Genomic DNA, 7,500 nt, shown 5'->3' with positions numbered 1-7,500 from the left:
TTACAAGATTATTTTGTAGAATGTAACAGGAAGAAACAAATCCTGATGAAAGGAAATTAGGAGTGTTGGTGAACATTGCTAAAAAGAGGAGACATGACTGATTACAATAATATCGGGAAACATCTCACTAACCTCGGTTGTCATGAAAATATATAGTATACTTATTCTAAAGACATTAGAAAGAATGATGAAAACCTGAGAGATGAACTAGCAGGATTTCGAAAAGGAGAAGTTGTTCTGAGCAAATTTTAATTTTGAGACATGTTGTACAATGATGCGTAGAATATAGAAATCCACTTTTGATGGCATTTGTGGACTATGAAAAAGTCTTCGAAAGTGTGCACCGGCCAATTTTGTGGAGAGCCCAGCATTATTATGGAGTTGCTCTTAAATATCTAAATTAGATTAAGTCTGTTCATGAGCATAAAAAATTACCAGTGAACAGCGGAGTACTCCAAGGGAATGTGTTGTCACCTATGTTGTTTATCCTTTTCATGGATTTTGTAATGCGTAGAACAGTTAAGAGGTTATGGAGAAGGATTGAACTGGGTTGGTAATAGGAAATTAGCTGACCTAGAGTATGCTGATCACGTTCTCCTCATTAGCATAACACCACACGATTGACAATAATTGGTTACTAGAATGCATGAAATATCACATGAGGTTATGTTCAAGATAAACAATAAAGAAAAACAGAGATGATGACAACATAATATGCAATGGAAGATGAAATATCATTGGAAGAAGAAAGGATTAATCAGGTAGAATCATTTAAATATTTAGGAACTATGACCTTTAATACAAGGTCTTTAGAATTGGAGTTTAATGAAAGATCGAAAAAAAAAAAGCAAATCAGATAATGGCTAAGTTAAGTAAAACTTGGAAATCAAATCACCTGAAATTACATATAAAAATCAGGCTACATATTAGTTTAGTGAGATCAGTGTTACTGTATGGACATGAGTTATGATATCAACAATGAAAAATGCTCCAACAGATTTACTAGATTTGAGAACAAAGAGCTCATAAGAATATTGGGAATTAAGTGGCTGGACAGGATTGTAAATAAAACTATAAGAGAGATTACAGGAGTACCATATGTGGATGAGATCAGGATAAAAGGTAGATGGAGAGGCTTTGAGTATGCTCTTCGCACTCCCCAAGAGAGATTAGTTCACAAAACGTTCAGTTGGGCTCCACAAGGCACTAGAAGAGTTGGAAGACCCGGGCCTAGATGGCTGAGAACTATAACGCGTGAAGTCTAAGATGATGAATGGAGACGTACTGAATTAAAAGCTCAAGACAGAGACGACTGCAAAATCTAACCGAGGCCCTTTACGTCAATAGGCGCAGGAGGAGGAGATGATGATATATATATACACAACAGCAAGAACAAATGTAACTGTTTCTAGTCCTCTGCAAGACAAAGGCCTCATATCATTTTATTCATGCCTGGGGTTTGGCTAAATTCCTCACCACGAAGGGCAATGTGAATTGGTGATGGTGGGAGATTTTTGTCTGATCGCTCAAAGGAAGCCAATTAGTATGGGTGGTCCTGACTACTATAGCTTTGCTAATCACGGCGATACACAAAACCTTTCCACCACGTTAAGGTATCGCAGCTCAGAAAGGGATATATATATATATATATATATATATATATATATATATATATATATATATATATATATATATATATATATATATATATGAACCAAAAGTAGTGTATCATGTAACACCGCCAAGTTTAAGCAAATATTCACTAATTGTTAAAAATTACATACAAGAAAAAATTCATAAACATGTGAGTTTGATATAATCTTATTTACCCTTTTTCTACTAAGAAAATTCATGTAGAATCTTGGAATACCAACAGTGGTGATGAGTGTAAATTATAGATGTTGATATGGTAGGTAGATAACATGAATCAACCATGTAAAATGCATTCTGGCTTTCAATGGCGAAAAAAAAAAAATAGTTAATTAAGTCTCAACAATATGTATCTTGGCATTTTCTCTATTCTCTCTAGCCATCTCCAGGCCTTATCTTTTTCTCATAAATATATCCTTTTTTAATTTGTTCAAGGATAACGTTTTTTACCTGCCATGTAGGACTTGGAGACATCTACAACAATACTTACTCAAGAAGAAAAACCTCGCAAAGCCTCAAGGGACAAAGAAACAATCTTCAGAGTCGACAAAATAATACATTTTCCAGGTAACCAGATATTCAATTGCGAATTTGTTAGTCTTATATATCACAATAGTCATTTTTACCGACCTCAAAACGTCCGGGTAAATATCAACTCGTATTCAAAGTAGCATAAACATTTTGTTTTATACTACCGCTCCCGGAAATATACATTAATACTATATTGTATATACGAATAAAAAATAAAGCTATCTATCTGCTTTTCATATTTCTCTCTCTAAATGTTATGGGTTAAATCCCTACAAAATATGGGAGTTACTAGGAGAGAACACTTTCAAAATAATTTTGCTCACGAAACAAAATAATTAATTTAGATACATAATGGGTTTAAATAAATTTAAAACAAAATGAGCTTCGATATAAAAAAAGGAAGCCCTAAAAAGATGAAAATAAAAGGAAACATGAACAAAAATTAAATTAAAAACAATGAGTTTCGATATAAAAAAAGGAAAAAAAAACAGTTGAAAATAAAAAGTAAGATAAACGGCAAATAAAAACAATCTAAATAAACCAAAAGTAAAACAAAAAATGAAAAAGAGAAGTTTATTCACAGCCGAGTTTGTTTGGCAGTCTGCATAATCATATGCTCTCTGGGCTTTAGGTAAATAAGTGCCTCATATTTTTCCCTGAGAGTTTCTCGGAACGATCAAAGGGGGAGAAAAATCCACGGATATGCCAATCAATTTATTGAGAAAGTTTCTGAATTTATAACCACTGGAGATGTAATCATATTGATTCCAGCTGGTTGCATGTGAATAACTTAGTACCGCAGGTGTATTTACGTAACTCGTGTATTAGAAATGGCTTCATTATAGCCACACATACGCAAACATGTGCACGAGTGTACGTGTATGCGTACGGTACTACATCCGTTGCTTCTACACAGAATTTCCTTCTAATTTGTTAGTGTAAAATAAAATACAAGTTCCTTCTTTTCCCTGACGGCAAAGCCTTAAACACAAAAAGTCGCAGATGAAACATTGTCTCCATGCCAGGTTCTTTTTTCTTTTATTTAAACCTTTCAACTGGTGTGAAAAGAACCTGCATCTGGAGGAGCAGGAGGGACAAGAAGACTTGTGAAGGTGAGTAGGATGTGAGGGTGAAGGGAGGGGAGTTTTTCTCATTCAAATTAGAGTGCTCAAGCAATTACCCAAGAGGAAAAAATGCCTGAGCTCCATTTTATACCTGCAAGTTACTTCAAGTTCCCCCAAAGACGTCACGTTAATCTGAAGTATAGCAATAAAACGTCCACCACAAGAACTATGTATTTTATAGAATTGGATGACAATGTCTATTAAGACCTCAGCCGTAAAATGTTATCGTCACAAATCGATGCAAAACTCTCGACAGAACGACCATTCTGTACAGATTCACTGACGAAGGAGTAATTTAAGGTACACCTTTTAATTCTACCTTTTAGTTGACTCTAAATACAAGTCGTCGATGTTACAGAAGGTTTCAGCTTGTATTTGATTATCTGATGTATTATAGTAATGCAGTATTCCTCTGTATATTACTAAATAGTGTAGTAAACTTATGGACATTTGAAAATATCCTTCCATAATCGTTATTTCGTTTAATTTGGCTAAAAAACAACGCCCATGACATTACCAATTACGAGCACAATGAATGAAAAGGGTAAGCTAAAAATACGTGCGTAAAACATTTCAGTGACGAGTCTCCATTAAATAATTCACAATTACCTTTAATGATAGCGACAGAGAATATTTACTTGCTAGCTCCAAACGAGAGACTATACCTTATGTATGCTAACTTAAAAGTCACCTGTTCGATTAGTATTTTTACGTTCATGCCTCTGACTAACGATTAGCGAAAATTTGGTAGAAAAGCTTAGCTAAGATAACATCTAATCCATCTCTGGAAAGTGATGTATAAGTTCACAGTAAACCTGAGCTCAAAAGCATCAAACACATTATCAAAAATAAAATGAATAAACAGTCAAATCACATTTTGAAAAGCAAATATTCCAAAAATAATAAACAAAAAAGGAGAATTTAACAAGAACTAACTGGACGTCGCCGTCTGTTATCAATAAGCAGCAGAAAGCATTTAGCATTAGTGCAATTTCAACTAGGTATCATGGCCAAATCAAAACTACATTAATAAAGTAATTCTTATCTTCCAGAGCATCAGTTTGAGTCAAGAGTAATGATCTGATTTTAAGGTCTTCAGCGTAAAATAAAGATATGTAAAAAAATGTAAAAATCCCATATATAATAAAGCAAAGAAGACCCTTTACAGCTTCATATTACTTTTATTCGTCTTAAATAAGCCATTGTAAAGCACAAACATTTGTTCTTAGATATTAAAAATATAAAAAAAGGTCATAACAATGAAAAATATTTAATGATAATGATTCGAAAATACATACGTGTGGGAATCCATTTCTGTGGTACAAAGTACGTGGTAATAATGCTTTTAATATATAAAGAGTAATACAAACAGAAAAAAATACAGCATGCTTTATCTCCAGTGAAAAACACTGATAGTTTTCTAAGGCTTTCAAGAACGAAACTCACTTGAATAAGAAAATCAATTTTTTGGAACAAGAAGCATATAGATCATACGGATATAAGTACATGTACATTACGAGAACATACAAAAAACAATTATTCTAATTTTCATCACTTTTATTTTTTTCCAGTAAGAATGCGTTCACCGACGCTGCTAATGAAACAACGAATTCATGAGAACAGATCCCTCATCCAATGTAATTATGATCAAGTTTCCTAATTTCACCCACACACTAAGTGCACAAATAGCTACTGAGCCGTTTCGCTATCACGAACAAAACTCATTACAGCCAGACCATTTGTGTCCATTGAAAGAATCAGTAACATCAAACTGATCTGAAGAACGGCCACGGCGATGTCAAAAAAGGCACATACAAAAAACTTGGCCCATTTGCTAATTACGGGTGATAACTGATAGTAAATTTAATGTTAAGTAGAAATCACTTATTAAGAAACTAAAACAAATACAAAAGATAGGATAGAGAAGAGAAGTAATTATCGAGGATTTCATGACAATATGCATGAAATGTCTGACTGATATATAGAATGCAGTTTCATATTGTTGTACGTCATCACCTTGAGTAAACGAATATTCTTGAGTAGCCACTGGATCAAGTCAAAAATTGGGCTGACACTTGGTAGGACGCTACCCATGAGAGCTTAATTCACGCTGAATTGCTCTCTTCCCTATCTGATCTCACTGAGTACCACTGGAGAAAAAAAAAATCATGGACACACACACACACACTAAATATACATATACATATATATATATATATATATATATATATATATATACATAAATATATATGTATATATATATATATATATATATATATATATATATATACATGTATAATTTATATATATATACATATATAATTTATATATATATATATACATATATAATTTATATATATATATATTATATATATATATATATATATATAAAGAGAGAGAGAGAGAGAGAGAGAGAGAGAGAGAGAGAGAGGAGAGAGAGAGAGAGAGAGGAGAGAGAGAGAGAGAGAGAGAGAATGTGTGTGTGTCGCATACTTGATATTTAACGTGTTAACGTGAAACACGAAGTGGGAATTTAGGAATAGGATGTTTGACACTGAATCGGTAGTGAAAGTCACAGTATTTAAATGAATGATGAATGTTTTAAATTAAAGCATGCTTGATTGAATAAACTGTTAAATAAAAAGTTGTAGAGCCAGCAAACTACCTTCCTTTAGCATCTCCCCTAAGGGGAAAAACATACGGTGAAAAAACAAATCTGTAATATAATAATGATAACGATGTCAAGACTTATGCACGCGATCACATACGCACACACGTATGTATGCACACAAATGATATATATATATATATATATATATATATATATATATATATATATATATATATATATATATATATATATATATATACATGTGTGTGTGTGTGTGTGTGTGTGTGTGTGTGTGAGAGAGAGAGAGAGAGAGAGAGAGAGAGAGAGAGAGAGAGAGAGAGAGAGGGGGGTAAATGGAAAACCAGACCTCCCAACAACGTAGAGCTATTACAAAAGTACTAAAACTATATCCATACGATTAAATATTAAATTTGCTTTAAAACTAGGTAAGTTCATCTTTCGGTTAAAATCGAAGTTAACCGAAGTAAAGCAAAATTACTGTGCGTTATTAACGATCAAATAGCGCTTCCATGTGCTTTATCTGACTTGTTGCCATTAAATTAACATAAAAGAATGAAATTACATACGAGCTCCTCTCATAAAATTGGTAAAACCATAAACACAATATCAAAAGAATTTGTATTTCAAAATTCCATGGAGTTATACTTTATAATAATCAAATGTTAATTAAACGATTCAGATTTATTATCTCACAGATTTTTTAAATCGAGTCGTATAATTATATTAACATTAGAAAGCCTAACAACAATGTTATCTTGATGACTTTTATTTATAATACACATATGTCATCTATGACAATTAAATAACTTGTCATATAAATCAATAAACTTCCTTGGCATATTACTAAAATATAAACAATGATGTTCCAGACAAAAAACACTAACACTTGTTCTTTTGTACATGATACAGTTAAAGTTTCTGGCTATCTTCTACAGTTGTAGGTATTAAAAGTTAATAATTTTCCTTCATAATATATAAATGTAAAATTTAATTTCATAATTGACATATAACTATATCGCATATCATTATCTTTATCAACATTTGTAACTACCTTAAACCTTAATCGAGGCTACAACCACTTCCGTTACATATAAAAAGGTAGTTAAGAAATAACGTAATTTATCAGTAATGCGACAGATTTTTTAATCGTATTGCACAAAAATACAAATATACGAAATATATTTCACACGAGAGAGAGAGAGAGAGAGAGAGAGAGAGAGAGAGAGAGAGAGAGAGGAGAGAGAGAGAGAGAGAGAGAGAGAGAGAGAGAAAGTAGGTTTTCCTAGAATATGAAGCTGAGCGTGAGAAAGCCATCCAGTCAATATATAAGTGGAAGCCCCTCAGTTTATGTGAGTCCTGATACTGAATGCCAGGATTAATGGAGGTTTTGATTCAATCATCAAGAGGGTCTCGGCACATAAGCTCTCGAGAGGGACAAAGTCCCCTGGACAATTTGAGGATCCTTTGCCGGCACAGCTGCCTACTGCAACAATGCACATATAAATCCTGCAGTCTCCAACGCGTCTCACACCTCTGTCTGATTTTCACTTCATACAATATTCA

The sequence above is a fragment of the Palaemon carinicauda genome, chromosome 44 (assembly GCF_036898095.1).
Source record: "Palaemon carinicauda isolate YSFRI2023 chromosome 44, ASM3689809v2, whole genome shotgun sequence".
NCBI classification, from domain to species: Eukaryota; Metazoa; Arthropoda; class Malacostraca; order Decapoda; family Palaemonidae; genus Palaemon; species Palaemon carinicauda.
The sequence above is the reverse complement of the archived record's forward strand: the minus strand, read 5'-3'. Positions refer to the sequence as shown.